Consider the following 17,396-nt stretch of genomic DNA (forward strand, 5'->3'; position numbering starts at 1 on the left):
TCAAACCACACGGGGCCCAACATCAACAAATCTCCACCTTGGCTTGAATTGATCAAGCTACACTAGCAAACTCCTCCATCGCCTCCACCTTAGCCCTTAAGGGCTTACAAGCTGCAAACATCAACCAAGTCCAAGTAGCTCTTGAACTTATCTGTTGGAATTGGCTTTGTCAACATACTAGAGGATTCCTAAGTCTTATTCTTCTATAGTGACCCCATCTCTTCTACATCCCTGTAAGACAATGGATCTCCACTGCTAGTTATGAGAGCAAAGCTAACCATGTCTTCAAACCCATATCTCTGTGGTGCTTTGTGAACCCGCTTTTCTCTACCATTAGCAATTGAATAAGACTCTTCTTGCTGCTGCTATGGATTAATCTCAACATCACCCATATCACTGGGTGAATTATTCTCGTCAAACTCCACCTCAACAGTTAATTTCTCATGTGGACTATCATCATATGTCTCTGCTTCATTCTGTTTCAACATAAAGGCATCATCAAATATGACATCTTGTTGGTCACCGTTTTCTTTGAGTTTGGATCCCAAAGCCTGTAGCCTTTAACACCTTTTTCAAAACCAATAAATATGCATTTTCTTGACCTTGAATCCAATTTAGAACGCTCTCCAATCTGCACATGCACATAAGCTGGACAACCAAAGATTTTTAGACTCGAATAATCAACAGGTCTACCTGACCATACCTCTTCTAGAATCTTGAAATCTATGGCTGAAGATGGAGATCTATTAATAATGAAGCTTGCCGTGTTAACTGTCTCTACCCAGAACACCTTAGGAAACCCTGCATTCAATCTTATGCCTCTGGCTCTTTCTGCTAAGGTTCTGTTCATTCTCTCTGCAACCCCATTTTGCTGTGGAGTTCCTTTAACTATGAAGTGACGAGTAATGCCTTCTAATTCACAAAATCTTATGAATTCTTTATCTCTATACTCTAGTCCATTATCTGTTCTAAGGTATTTTATTTTCCTGCTAGTCTGATTCTCAACTTGTGCTTTCCACTTTTTAAATATGCCAAACACATCAGACTTATACTTCATAAAATAAATCCATACCTTTCTAGAGTAGTCATCAATGAAACTGACGAAATATTGAGCACCACTATGTGAAGAAACTAATACTGGACCCCAAACATCTGAATGAATGTAGTCAAGAACACTCTTACTTGTATGAGAGCCTATCTTGAAATTGACTCTATGCTGCTTCCCAAATACACAGTACTTGCAGAAGTCTAGCTTGCATGTCTTCACCCCTTTCAATAAATTTCTCTTGTGCAGCTCTAACATACCACGTTCACCAATATGGCCAAGTCACATATGCCATAATTTTGTGTCGTCAGTGTTGGACTCCATCGGAGTGGTAATTGCAACTCTTTCTACAACTGTGTTCCCAATCAATCTGTAAAGTGTGCTTATTTTCTGTCCCTTCATCACCATTAAAGCACCTTTGGTAATCTTCATGATTCCACCCTTTGATGAGTACAAATAGCCCAAATCATCCAACACTCCTAAAGAAATTAAATTCTTTCTAAGATCTGGAACATGTCTGACATTACTACGAACTCTCACAACTCCATCAAACAAGAACTCTCACAACTCCATCAAACATCTTGATCTTCACGGTACCAATTCCAATAACCGGGCATGTAGCATTATTACCCATTTGGACCATACCACCGTTGTAAGGCTTATACGTGTAAAACAAATCTTTCTTTGGAGTCATATGATATGAGCATGCTGAATCTAATACCCAAGATTCTAGTAGAACATTGTTACTGGATGAGACTGAAAGTAAATCTGCACCAACTTCACTGTCATCTGATGTTTCTTCAGCAACACTAGCTGATTCTAGGGGCTTCTTTCCATTCTTCTTCTCCTCTAAATGCTCTTTCAACTCTTTACACTGATTCTTATAATGCCCTTTCTTGTGACAATAAAAGCACTCTACATCTTTCTTTGCACGTGATTTAGACTGTGATATGTTCCTATTGGAGTTCCGTCCTCTTGACCTACTTCTACACCTATTGCTCGACTCAGACTTTACAATAAGTCCATCAACCTGAGAACCATCACTATCTTGCTTCATCTTTATGTGTGACAAGAGAGCACTAGTCACCTCCTCGAGTACTATAATCTCTTTCCCGTACATCAACGTAGTCACGAGATGATCAAAAGAAGTAGGAAGCGACGCTAATAAGAGTAACGCTTTATCTTCATCCTCAAAAGTCACCCCAGAACTGGGTGTTCAACATGTTAAACGTATTCAGATGCTCCAACAGATCTGAACCTTCCTTCATATGCAAACTATACAGTTGCTTCTTCACGTACAACTTGTTCGTCAGATTCTTTCTCATATAAAGACCTTCTAGTTTTTCCCAAACCTCCTTTGCGGTCTTTGCTTCTAGGATGTTGTGAATGACCTCATCACCTAGGTTGAGACGAATAGCGCTAGCTGCTTTCTCATCCATCTCTACCCATTCTACATCCTTCATCGTTTCCGGTTTCTTCTCCTTCCCAAGCAAGGCCTTGTGAACTCTTTGTTGAATTAGGAGATCCTTCATTCGCCTTTGCCAAAGTGAAAAATTTCCCTTACCACAAAACTTCTCTACATCATACTTTGTGCTTGACATCTTTACTGTATTCAAAGGATTGAATCCTAACCTGGCTCTGATACCACTTGTTGTGCAGATAGCACCCCAGGACTTAAATCAATAACAGTAAATAAGTGGAAATCAAATAACAGGCACACACAAAGAGCACAAGAACTTACGTGGTTCGACAAACTGCCTATCTTCATGGAGACGACGGAGAAATTTCACTATAAAAAAATAGGGAGATAAAATAGTGCACAAGAACACTCTCAAGAAACTCAAATCCCAATACACCCTAACTCTCTCTCACCCACAAGACAAGAAAACACTATTCTTTCTTCTTATGTGGCTGTTGCTAGGTTTTTAGGAATTACTCTCTCAACTTGCCCTATAACACAATCCTAATATATATATATATATATATATATATGCCATAGGTCAGCTATTACAAGGAGTTAGAGCATTTGCAGCAGTGGAGCTAAAAAGCTATAATGCTATTTTAGCTCCACCAATATTGCAAAACAAGCTCACAGCAGTGGAGCCAAAGCCATAATATTTGGCTGATTTGCTACAGTGCACATCTATCTATAGATGTGCACTGTAGCACTCATCTAAAAAAAAAAAGTAATTTTTCTCTCACCGTGGACTTCTCTCATCTCCCAGCTCTCATCTCTCTCAAGCTCTCCGTCTTAGCCGTCCCAGCCCACGCCGTCGCCGTCCCAGCCGTCCCCAGCCCACGCCGTCGCCGTCGCTCCTCACCACCATTCTTCCTTTGTTCACGTCCTCGCCTCCGGCGAACGACACCGCAAGAACACGAACCGGCTAAACGGCGTCGAACTGGTGAAGAGAATCCACTCCCCGACATCGGAATCGCCTCGATGTCTCAGCCGATCCTTGGAGTGGCGGTGGAGAGTGAAACCGCCGGCGAAACCGAGCGCCGGAGCGATGAATTCGCGTCGTTTGCTTGAGCCTTGATTTGGGTTTTTTTTTTTTTTTTTTTTTTCTCTGCTGTGGACTGGTGTTTGCTTGAGCCTTGATTTGGGTTTTGTTTTGTTTTTTTTTTTTTTTTTCTCTGCCGTGGACTGGTGGTGGTGGTGGTGGATGTTTGTGCTGTGTGGGGGGTGGTGGAGGAAGATGTTTGTGCTGTGCGGTGGTGGTGATATGTTATTTTATTAAAGTAGAGATATTATTATTTTATTGTAGTAGAAATATTATTTTATTGTGATGAATATATTATTTTATTGTGTTGAAAGCTAAAATAGATCCACTGCTGGAGCATGTGTGTAGGTAAAATAGATAAAGTAACTTTTAGTGGAGCTAAATTGCTAAAAATTTAGCTCCACTGCTGTGGATGCTCTTACAATCCTACTTGTATTCGGTTTCCTACTACTGCTTGTATTTGGTTTATAAGAACGAATTGGGCTTGGTAATTCAAGCCACATGGGGCCCAACATCAACACTTACCTTTGCCCACAACTCTTCACCACAAACTGTGACCCCACTGACTTCGCTCCAGTTTTTGATTTCCTGGCCACCAAGTTACCTGCCACCACCGAAGAATCACGCAGCTTAATCCTCCACTGCACTCACCTTCTCTTTTCAGACATTGACTTCTGTCTCTAGCCCACTCTGGATTATCTAAGGCAGCTGGGGATGGAGAATTTGAGCTCCCCGAGTAGTTTTAATGCGCATCTTTTGAACACACGAGCTAATAAGCTGAGAGAAAAAATTGGGTTCGTGAGGAGCATTGGTTTCTCTCAGGAGGAAGCTGAAAGGGCTTGTGTTAGATTGCCTGCCATGTTTGGTTATATATTGATAATAACTTGTGGCCAAAGTTCAAGTATTTGGTGGATAAGATGGAAAGGAGTGTGGAGGAATTGAAGAAGTTTCCGTAGCATTTTGGGTTTAGTTTGGAGAAGCGGATAGTGCCAAGGCATTTGCATTTGAAGGAGAGAAAAGTTCAGATTCCATTGAATAGAATGTTGTTATGGAGTGACCAAAAGTTTTATGCCAAGTGGAAATAAAATTTGGCATGGTTCTTTATGATTCCCTTCTTTTGGGTTTGCTAAACTTATGGCCTGTGTTTCATTAACAAGAAAGGCTTTGTATGTAAATATGTAAACCACACATTTTAACAAAATTTAGTCTGTTTTCTGTTGTATTCTAAAAAATTATAAAGAAGAAAAGTTACTTTGTGGAACGCTATGTTATATGATTGATCAATTAGACAATTAGTGTACCCTTTTTGAACGTTAAGTTCTTGTGCAAACTTTGATATTCCAGTACTATTAAATTCAGTGAATAAGTAGAAAATGTAAAATTTGCTTCATTAAGTTATTGTTCATAAAAAAAAGTACAAAATGTAAATTGGAGCCTCAAGTGCTCCGTCCCTCCCTATAACCTACGTGCACTATCTTCTGCATATCTTTTTTCTTAAAAAATTACCGATGTACTGAGCAGGTTGGTGGTAGCGTGGAACTATAAAGCCTGTGTGGACACTTTATACTGCTTCATTCACTACACTGACTTGCATAGACTATGCAAAATAATCTGCTAATCTATTTTAATGAAGCAAATTCAGCAAATTCAATGCCACAAGCAAAACAGTAAGTAAACATGTTTAAGCTTATTTAACCATGCTGAATGACAGGTTACTCTATGGTGGTGGTAATCCTTTCGTGCTTAAATTTTAACCTACTAAGAGCATCCACATTGGTAGAGCTATTGTTTTAATTATTTGGTATCACAAAAAGCTACTTTATCTATTTTTCCTATTCACTTTATAAAACATCTAGCATCAGTGGATCTATTTTAGTTTTCAACACAATAAAATAATATAAACATCACAATAAAATAATATATCTACTACATTATTTTATTAATTTCTTTCTTTCTCTCTATCTTTACGCCATGCCTCTCTCCACTCTCACTTCTCACTTCTCTCCCTTCATTTCCCAACAAGTCTCGTCTCCACTCTCTCTTTCCCACCCATCACCATCCCGAAACCTTCCTCGCAAACGCTAGAGTTGAACTCGTCGAGCTCTCAAGGATCCTGTCATGGATGAGGGCCTCTTGGGCCGCTGAGAACGCCGGCATTCTTCGATCGAGGTCGCGGGTTTGTGGGTTGTGTCGTGGGTTCGTGATCCTTTTCTCTACTCTAACCGATTTGCCGTAGATTTGTGATTTGTGATGTGGGTTTGTGTTTTGTGGTGGTTGTAGTTATGGTTGTGAGTTGGATTGTTTTTGTTTATAACGGAGGTGATGTAGTGTGGATTACTTACCGGATCATTGGGTTAATTCGGTGGCATAAGGTAGGGGAGTTAGGCTGATGAGGAGTGGCAGAGTGGGTTAATGCGATGAGCGTGGTTGATGGTGGAGCGTGGGTTGACAGTGATGGCTGATTGAAGTGTGGGTTAGCGGCAATGGATTTGTGCCGGCTAGGCTCGTGCAGATCGGCATGGTGGAAGATAGAAGCAGATGGAGAGAGAGTGAGGAGAGAGACAAGAAGAAGAAATGAATAAAATAATCAAAAGTAGTGTGAACGCACAAATAAAATAAAAAAATTACCTTTCAGCTATTTATGGCTATGCACTGTAACTGTGGAGCCAAAAAATATAGATTTGGCTCCACCATTGTAGGACACATTTTGGTATTTGGTGGTGCTAAAGTAGCAATATAGCTATTTACTGCTACCAGTGTGGATGCTCTAAAGGAAACATCAACTTTCCTGCTACCAGTGTGGATGCTCTAAGGTTCATCTTCTATTTTAGATTCACTTTAAGCTGTCATTATTTATTCAAACCTGGGGAAAGAGGAAAATTAAGAATCATCAACATATACTAAACTCAGCATAATAGGCTTTTAAGTAAAATCCCAAATTAGTTGGGGTTGGCCTCAAGAATCCCTCTCCGCCATTTTGATCTATATATGACCATCTTATTCATTCAATCGTAGCAACATAGATCATGTATGACATTGCATACATATAGAGAGTAGTGTTATCGTAGGAAGCTTCCAACAAAATCCCCCAAAAATAGTTAAATAACTTAAGGCTCTCTTCCATCCCCATTCTATTATTGTATATTAAGTTGTTAAACAGAATGTCTTGCCAACACAGGGAGGGGTGTATTGCATCTTATCATGTTCAGCTGACACTTAGATCAGTTGATACAATTGATAATACATGTCTGCGTATGACAAAATCACAAAAAGCTAGAGACCATCATAAATTGCTAAACATCGCACTTTAAAAATTGCTAAGCATCACACTATTAGACAAGATGAAATACAAGAAACCACATGGTGGAAGCTACCTAATAGATACCCATGGGTAGAACTCACCCTTGAAAATCAGCTTGCAAGGGAAGGGTGCCCAAGAGCTACACATTGTTAAGTTTATATTTAATCAATGTGAGACTCTAGAATCATAGCACTATCCAATGGAACTGTGCGTGTTCAGCATTTTTTTGTGCTTGTATATCACACACATGCACACTAATGCATCTCCCAGACTACTTACGTGTGATATGCATTTCAAATTATTTTTTTAACACTAAAATAAAATTTTCACTTATAAAAAGAAAATGGGGCGAGGCCCAAGTACACTACGCCTATGGGACACTTAACAAAAATTTATATTAAAAAAAAAAAAAGTGATAAAATAAACATGTCAACAAAGATTAAATAAAAAAAATTATAGGTAATAAGACTTTTATTGAAAGAACTAAACATCGTGTTCACGATGGTGAACACTCTGAACAAGCAACAAAGATACAAAATATCCAGAGAAAACTGTTTAGTTACCAGGGACTTGAGAGATTCAGCTCTGTTTAGTTAACAGTTCAATGTCAACCCCAACTTCAGCAATTTTGGCGTCTTTAGAGGCCTTTGCCGCTTTGGCAATGTCCTCAACATCAAGGTCCAAGGCAATTTTTCTCACAAGACCATCAAGCATCTGTATTATGAAACACAGCAATTAAATTACTAATTAAGCCAATTGGCCAATTCAATGGTAAAATATTATACAAAAACATATTTGATACCAAAAATTTATTTCAGTGCAGTAAGTCTATGCTTCAGTTAAGTTTGTTGAGTCTTTCTCACTAAATTCCAAACCCTTACCCAGTTCGTGCTTAACATCACATCCAGCTTAATGAACCCATGACATCATATACAATATTATATACTGCTTTACACTTCCTCTTGCATGCATATGAAACTTTGCTCAGGGCAATGAGTTTTTGTGTTTCCAAAAAAAGGTGTTATATTTCCCAGATCTCACAACATATTAGTGTGCACCATTGAGCATCCTTGTTTCAAGCATGACCCCAATATTTCACCAACAAATATGAGATGAAGAAAAGAGAAAAATAAATAAATAAAAAATCTTGGCCTACTCCTTCAGTGATTACATTTTATCTAACATAATGGTTAGGCTAGGACAGAAGATTTTTATAAAGCAGTGAGTGACCATCGATGGCCTATTTTTGTTAATTTTTTCACAATTGTTTTAGCATTCACAAAAAGAATTATGAAGTGCCAGCACAGAACTTTGGTTTCAATGTACAGCTCAAGCTTTATCTAGCACACTCAAAATTACAAGTTTGACCATTTTCAAGTGAGAAATATCAAATCATTTTCCCTCTGGACCAATCAATTCATATATAAAAAATATCTGTATTCCAAAAATGAAAGCATACTTTTTAAAAGTCTAAAAATTATATGGCTAAATCTCCAGTGAATTGACCTACTATTCAGCATAAACATAAACAGATTAATCAACAGATACAAGCGAACAAGACCAAAATAAAAAGATACCAGAGATCCATTGGCAACTAAAACACGGAATTTCGAATCAACTTCTAGATTTTCCTCTTTCACAATCTGTTAAAAGAAAAGGAAAAAAAAAAGTACTATGATGCATGAATATGAAGATTGACATTTCTTGAGAACATCAAGAAACAATGTAATCCATCTAAAACAAAAGGCTAAGCATTTGGCTGGTAATGTAACCAAAACATACCACAAGAGCTGCTGAAAGAACTTGAGATTGACCTTCTTGATCCTTCTTTTCAATTAAAAGCACAGCGTAACTGTCAAGCTCACCAGAGAACTAAAAGTTAGGCAACTTAACTAACAAGGTAGTTTAAAAATGACACACAAAATGTTTATATATATATATATATATATAATTACTCTTAGTATAAAAATATATGCCTAACTTCTACCTTTCTTTACTCTTTGAATGACTATAATCTATATCTATATAATAACTAATAGCCGAAACGTTTAACTTTTTGTTGTTCTTACCTCATTGCACCATGTGGCTACATAAATTAATGTCACGTCTACCATTAAAAAAAGTAGAACAATGTATCTTTTCGGTGGTGACTTATTTAGTTTCAGTGGGTAACTACTTATTATTGTTTATATACGCTGATTATGTTGTGTTTTCTTCTTTCCGTTTTTCCGTTTTCTGTTTTTTTTTTTCCCTGCTGCAAGAACAAACTCAGCGAACGTTGTGAACCAAAAACAGAGTGTCCTTGATGCTACTGCTATTGGTAATTCTTTTCTTCACAAACATTAGTTGGTCTTGCTTACTCTTGCATTAGTTGGTCTAACTCTTTCAAACCCACACCGTTTCAGTGGGTAACTACTTACAGCAAAGATTGTGGAGAAAAAACAGAGTAACCCAGCACAGGTTGTGGAGAAAAAACAGAGTAACCCACAAAATCCCTACGGTAACCTTCCACTAATTTGGTAGAAATATTGTTTTTCCATTATATGTTTTGATTTATACAACTTTAGTCAATTTTCTAAATTACGCCATGTTTGCTTTGGCGATAGAAAAAAAAACAATGTTTCCAGACTCCGATTTTGATGTTCTTAGTGTCCATGAAAGATTTCACAAGATAATTTCCATAGGTTCCAGCCTTGCATCATTTGGAGTACTGTGCTGAAAGTTATCGGTCTAAATTAAATTTTATATTGTACTCATATTTGTAATGCATTAAAGATATAAAGCAAATGGTTGTTCCTAGGCAGATCAAATGAACATGAATGGATTTGGGTGAACATGGCTTATAATTTGGGTGAACAAACCTCTTCTTCTCTTTTTATTTTTTTTATTTTTTATTTTTTATTTTTATAAAAAAAACTATCATTATTCTGTGATTTTGGATAAAACTTGGTAACTTCATCAACTTTTGATTTCATGAAAGTATCTGTGTGTAAGCAATTAGCATTGTGGGTTTAAAGATTTTGTCTTGATTCATTGTTATTAACATCTTTGTGTTTGTCCTCTATGTGTTTGTTTAAATTCCCCAGTGAATAATTTGATTTAGATTAACTTTTTTCTCTTCTCTCTGAATCTTGGGTTTTCCTTTTTCAGGTTTTAGGACTCAATTTCTGAATAAAATTTTGTTATTGAAATTTAATCTTCTCTACTTATTCAACACAGTAAATTCTCTCTAACCTCCACTACCAATTGAGTTTGGTCTTGTGCTATATTATTGCTTTAGTTTATGTTTTCATTGCTGCATTTGAATTTGGAACATGATATAATCAAGGAGAATAAAGTTGTAATGGGATTGAAATAAGTTGTATATATTTTTTAATCTGTACATGCATGGTATTTGGAGGTTGAGTTGCATTGCCTTATTGTGTGTTTGCTCTTCTTGCATATATGGTAGTTGGCAAAGAACATTTTTTTTTTTTTTAAAGTTGCGAAAGAACTTGGTTCAAACAAAACATTTTTCATATTCTAAAAGTGACAAACTTCTGTTTCCATGGATTTTAAAAAGATGAAATTTAGTTATATTTGCATTTGTGTTCTTAGTTTGATGTATTGATTTTGCATGGTCTGCTTTATTGAACACAAAGACATTCGTTGGATCCTTTTGGTTGGACTTTGGATATAGCTATGAACACAACCACAGTATTGCCTCCAGGTTTCTAAGGCCCACATGGCAAAACAATATTGAACCTTTCAATACTAGAAGATTTCAATGAATATCATATATTTAACTGTTAAGTTGATATAATAATAATAATAATAATAATAATAATAATAATAATAATATATAGTTTAATAAATGTTTGAAACGTATAGCTGTTAGCAAATGTTTTAACTACATGATTTTATTTTACAAATTCAATTTTGGTGTTGTAGTAAAATAAACCAAAATTAAATTTTATATTGTACTCAATATCTTTCCCGTGCATTGCACGGGTTAGCGACTAGTAATAACTAATAGCCGAAGCGTTTAACTTTTTGTTGACCGCTCCTCATTGTGCCATGTGGCTACATAAATTTATGCCACATGCCTACATTTAGAAACCTAACAGTTGTATCTTTTCATTTGGTGGATTAAACAAACTGTTTCAATACAATTTTACTACCGTTACTATATCTTTTAACTCTCTCTTTGCGCATTTACATTCACTTCTTATTTCTCCCAGTTTCTTTTCTGCCAGAGGAGTACAGAAATAAGAAAACAACATTATTGGCGCTATATTCCCTTGATGAAAAGGTTAGAAACTAATTTGGTCAACCGTGATTGAGAAATTGCTCTAAGTATTGATCATGATGTTATACTATTCTTTTTTTTTATTTAGAAGATGGTGTTATACTATTCGGTTACATACTTTTTGCCTTACTTTGTGTGCCAAAGTTATACAACATATATATTGTTATTTGTGTAACGTTTGACTCTGTAAAATGAGTTTAAATTCGTATTTTTTTGGCTTAATGGCTTTGATTATTTATTTAAGCATATTTGGTTATTGGAGTTATTGTTTTGTATTTCCTCATCTCCATTCGAATTTTAACATTTGGGTTTGAATCGGGTAGTTGCAATGGAGATTTGGTTTAAAGCAGTATTACAAGTTGTTTTAATATTTTCTTATGGCCATAATATAGAGTGAGATTGTATTATAATTTATGAAATGGCCATGACTTCGACACTATAATCAAGAAGTAGATACCTCTTTATACTGATACTTTAATTGTTGGCCATTGTAAAAAATTGAATCTTGCGCATTTGCTTTATGTTAATATTTTGCTCAAAGAATGGTATCGTGTATTGTTATTGGTTGAAACGTTGTCTTCAATATTATTATATACCCTATTAACTATTCTGTGTTGTTGGCAGTTTTATCAGTTTTATTACTTGTGTTCTAATTTGTATAAGATTGTATTACCATGCTTGGAATGGCCAGACTTTGGTGGTAAAATCAAGGTATAACAGCAGTTAAAAACAAACATGTGGCATTAAATGTGTGTTTGGCATATTTGCACTTCACAATTTATTCTTCTTATTGTTTCATCGTTGACTATTGTAATAAAAATATTTTTATGTTTTAGTTGAAATTTATTTTGAGTTTGAATTAGATTTTCGCACCATATTAATTTATAGTTTATATATAACTGGTTCTTAGTCCAATTATATTTTTTGGCTTTTTATGTGCAATGGTGTATGGGCACAAAATTCTCCCCATGACACAACCAAATTTATTGGGTTCTACAAATAGCAATTTTGAAAAAAGTCCACAAGTTTCTTGTGTTTTTAAAAAAGATGAAAAAGAAGAAGTTGAGAAAAAATTACCAAATGAATATGAACTACTATTCATACCGAAATGTTTATGACTCTTCAATATGCACATTTTCATTCAGTATGCATATTTTCAGTCAATAGACACATTTTTATTTAATAGACACATTTTCATTCAATTTGCACATTTTTATTTAATAGGAATATTTTCGTTAAATAGACACCTTTAATATATATCTAATATAAAGAGTTATGACCTTCCAATAGACACATTTCGATATATCTAATATGAAAGGTTATGACTTTTTTTTTTCCTGAAATCATCTGGTAATTATTCCCGTGCATCGCACGGGTTAGTGACTAGTACTACAATATGCATAAAAAAGACCACCTATGCGGCTATGCCACTTGAACCAATAGGTCAAAAATGATTTGTGACAAAGGCGTTAAATGATCTACTCTATCAAAGGTGAGGGCTGTCCCACGTGGAGAAAAAATCCTCTCCTTTTACTCATGATCACACCTGCTTGACCCAATCATGACGTGAAAGGACGGGACCTTTTCAAAGTCAGACCAAGCTGGTTGAACAGAGAGAGAATCTGTAAATGATAGTGCAGTTTGTTTCCATAATTTTTGTAAGTGGATGGAAAAACACATAAATTCTCTCAATACTGAAAACTGGACTAACAAGATAATAAGTGGTTGTAGTGAAAAGTACAACGATAGGGAGATGACAATAAATTAACTGTGAAAACATAAATTCCAGGAATCACAAAACAAATTCTACAGAACCTTTGACCAACTCCACTTTTCACTGTTGCTCAAGAATCCACTAAAAGAAACACTATGCTGGCAAATTTACAGTAAAACAATTACTTACTTGAGTATTAAAGTGGAGTAAGACAACTGCAAATTCTTACTTGGCGATGAATAACAACTTGAAATCAGTTAAATAAATAAATACGAGAAGCAATTGAATATACGAACCAAAAACATGCTCAGTGTGACAAGCTGTGCAGTTATTGCCTTAACAATCATCCAAGTAAAAGGTCTGAAAAAAGGGAAATGTTTTCTCTAACTGATTTATCGAGTACCCATTGCATTTCTACCCAACAAAAGATCTGTAACAAAATACTCCAGGTATTTTTTAAACCTAAGTGAGTATATCTTTTTTTTTTTAATAATAATAATGATAAAGAAATTATCAAAGAAAAAATATTTGGAACATCAATATACAAGCTAGTATTCTTCTAGAAACAAGAAGGTTTAGTGAAGAAAAGGTCAAAGCCAGTTATAAAACATGAGATTTCCAATGTAATCCTGAGAAAGGTTTCAAGGGAACAATAAATTAGCACATAAAGTATAAAAAGCACAGGTAAAAACTATATTATGTAGAACACATTAAGTGCTTGTCAGCAACAGTGTTAATACCATATATCCATACCATATCTAATAGACACATACACCAACACCCACCCACTGCACATAGAGAGCACACAGTGCTCAAAACCACATTCAAACAAAGGCCATTGCTTGGCATGCACGATCAAACTCAGAAAATAACAATGAAGAAGCGAGTCCCAACCTCACTACGATGCTTTTGTAACCAGTTGTAGAAACATGAATTTTTGAATAGATTAGTTACAGTACGGATACTCGTTAAAAGGTTTGCAGGAATAGCTGGGTTTGTTGTGACTTTCTTGATTATTTCCGATAGTACACCTGTGTTGAGCACACAAGGTCAACAGTCAAGATAGAATTTGGTAAAAAACTATCCATAAAGAAAGAAGCATGCCTCATAACAAAAGCTTTGCCTGTAAGCCTCAACAACCAGTTCATTTAAGAATTCAGGATTATAACTCTTTTAATATATATATATATATATATATATATAATTTGAGGATATTTCCTCATATGATCTAAGTAAATAGGAAATTAAAAATGATCAGATATATTTTCAGAAATAAAAAATATTTAGGTCTCATCTTTAACTTCAATACCATTTTCAGCTTCAACATGCTTGAGAAGCATGGTCGCCCCATCTGGGTGCAGGACAGTCATCCTCAAAATATCAATAACTGCAAATTGACAGTATAACATTAACCAAGTGAGCGAAACTATTTTCCTGGAACCGTAATGTTACTCATTTTTTTTAAAAGAAAAAAAGCATGATACTGTAAAATCACACTCCAATACAATCCAAGAATAAGTGAAAATCAAAGCATTCAGAATTTACATAAAGAGCATATTCATTTATCAATAAAACTAAATAGTACCTACAGTTAGTGTGCCACAATTGCATGCAAGTACAGAACTCAGTATAGCATTGATGCAAGGAGCACAACCAAAGTTATTTTGAAATTTAGTATTCAGATTTTCATTTGTCTAATGGGATTGGATTATTTCAAAATTTTCATTTTTTTTATATTTTGGATTAAGATAGGGATAAGATTTCAGATTATTTTTTAGTTGAGAGTTTTATGGGATGTAAACTTTTGTAATCCTAGAAGCACTATTAAAATGATAAAGGTGGTTTTTTTTTTTATATTATTGAATAAAATTTTCTTTGTGAGAAATTTCTTTGTCTGCTTGTTGGTGATTCCAAGCAACCCCAAGGATGTGAAGCCTAAGGATTTCAAGCTGCTATAGGTGGAGAAGCCTAGACTGTCCTGCATCAAGCATAGAGCTCTGTAATATACATATAAGTTTTGGCCCCAAGGGGACCTCTTTAATTCTTATACAAAAGTAAATTCCATGGCACTTCAAAGCTTAAATCTCATAAAATTGAAAAGATCTTTTTATTGATAAGTAACAGATGTTCTAAGAACAAAACAGGAATACCCTTATACATCAGATAATTCAGCCATCAAATAATTCATTAAGAGAAATGTCGTCTCTGGGAGACATTAAGATATATTGGGAAAAGATTAAAACAGATCTAAGAAAACCTTTATTGGTAGGTAAATAAGAACCAGGAAACAGCCATTAATATCATTTAGAAAGCTCCTTACTAAGTTTTAAATTACAAATATGATACTAATGGGAATCCAGAATCCTATAATTTATGCAGAAGCCTGAGAATTTTGGCATGCTAACCTGGAAATATCATTGCCAGAGGCCATGAATTTAGCAATTTCAGTAACAAAGCTATATCAACATCTGCTAATTTACTACTATGATAGTGTGACGTGTCCTTCGGAACTTTAATAATGGCACCAAGTCTGGAAAACTCAAGCTCTGTCAAAGATAAATTTTTATTTTCCTACAACAGATTGTCAATAAATCCAAGTTAATCAGGAGTTTACTTCGTGGTAGAGTAGAAATTAATCAGGAGCTCAGTCAAAGATAAGTTCTCCTTTTCCTGACAAAGTAGAATTTACTTTGTCATTTACTTTGTCATTGTTAGACTCTAATCTTTTTGAGGATCCCATCAAACTGTGCCACATCAAAAACAAGCACTCCTTTCTGGAAACAAAATGATAGACAAAGAATGACAAGTAAATGACAGGGTGAAAAGAGACACCAAAGTACTTGAGAGATGTAAAGAAGGAGCATGCATCTTTTAAAGTCGCCCAATTGACAAACCCAACCAGCAATATATCAGATACTCAAACAACGACCCCTATAGATATATAGTCCTGGAATACAGAAATAGAATATCAAAATACACAGCCCAAAATGCTGAAGGGGGTAAAACTCGCCTCAAAACAGCCATAGAGCCCAATTACATGACATATCTACCAAACAACGAACAGCGAAAAAAATGTGTGAAAGAATGAAAACACAATCAGCACAGTGAGAAACTTCTATAGACAACCAAAAAAGAAAAAGGAAAAAAACCCTCATAACTCCCTCGTACAACTGAGGATCAATACCAAAGAGAAAAGTTTCATAAAATACCAGAGGGTATAAATACAAGCATAACATTCTAACAGAAATACAATAAAAAGAGTAATAAACATATAATTATTTAAGAGGAAAATAAAAACCTAGAATCTACAACTCTAAGTGAAAAGGTGTCAATCCCAACCATAATGGAGTAGAGCCATAATAGTCAAGTAGGGAAGCCAAAGAGCCTCTTTTGGCTGGAGGATTACAGAAAAAAAATTCTAAAAAAGTACATTGCATTCACTAGGTAATGTTTCATGTGAAACAAATAAAATATAATACATGAGCTTTTACAATCACTCAATATATACTTTTTTACAAGTTCCCTAAGAATGGACATGCAATTCCTAGAAATGCATCTTAAACCCCTTGACTGATATATCCAAACCTATTAACACTACACTGTAACAGCATACCTTAGGAATGTGCTTGAAAGTGGGTTTTGCTGAAACAGCTGCTATATAAACAAGAATATGAAAAAACATTAGAGCCATAGTCTTATATTGGAGGTTGTGAAGTAAGTCAGGCATTCAATACATATTAGCATATGCAAGAGAAAGTAACATACAGTGACAACAATTTTTAATTTTTAACTAATACAAATACGTACCAGACATACTGGAAGTTGCTCCAGGTATATAAGCACTAGCTGAAATGAAAAACAGAAAACATTAGACAAGCAAAAAGCAAGCAACTACATCAATTATCTCAGATGTTCATGTCATAGTTCCATAAAAATATTGTACTTACAGCCAGTAAAGGGATCACGAAATGATGAATCCAGGGTGAAGTCCTTTTGTCCAGAATTTTGGAGTATAAACTCTACCATTTGTTGTCGATAGGAAAGAGGTAGATTCTCCTTGAGAAGCCATTTGTCAGCAGTAGCATAAGGATTATCTGAAATATCAAATTTTATGTCATTGTTTTTTGAATTAACAATTACATTCATGATTCATTAGATGTCAATGATGTAGTAAGTTAAACAAACAACAATTGAGGCCTAATATCATCAAGGGAGATGAGTGCCTTCATTTATTTGATACTAGAGTAAGACATGAACATCATACCGAGTAGAGAGAGAATACTGAGAGAAATTGGGACCACAAAATTATAATTATAATGCAACAAGGTGGAAAGCCAGTGAACTCTTCTAGCTCAAGTGCCATTCCCTTGTAAAACTAAACTAAGGTGGAGGGTGAAGTCATGGTTCAAGACCCATCAGGTGTATGTGTAAGGTGGAAAGGAAAATGAAGAGCAACAGATATTGCAATTATAATCAACCACAGGAAAACAGGACCAAGAAAAAAAATACCTGATCGATTGTAGGGCAACTTACGAATAGGCTCCCCA

The 17,396-nt window shown here is 35.3% G+C and overlaps 1 long non-coding RNA gene and 1 pseudogene across 1 annotated transcript; both read right to left on the bottom strand.

Moving 5' to 3' along the window:
* The window catches only part of LOC126705065 (uncharacterized), a 63,444-nt pseudogene extending 46,449 nt beyond the window's left edge, over positions 1–16,995 (bottom strand).
* LOC126706527 (uncharacterized) lies at positions 6,262–13,102 on the bottom strand. The gene is made up of 4 exons (XR_007648636.1): positions 13,039–13,102; positions 8,630–8,699; positions 7,411–7,561; positions 6,262–6,409 (listed from the first exon to the last, which is right to left on the bottom strand). It is a non-coding gene; the product is annotated as an uncharacterized LOC126706527 (long non-coding RNA).
* Positions 16,996–17,396: the final 401 nt, after the last annotated feature.

Source organism: Quercus robur, chromosome 11 (assembly GCF_932294415.1).
Source record: "Quercus robur chromosome 11, dhQueRobu3.1, whole genome shotgun sequence".
Lineage (NCBI taxonomy): Eukaryota > Viridiplantae > Streptophyta > Magnoliopsida > Fagales > Fagaceae > Quercus > Quercus robur.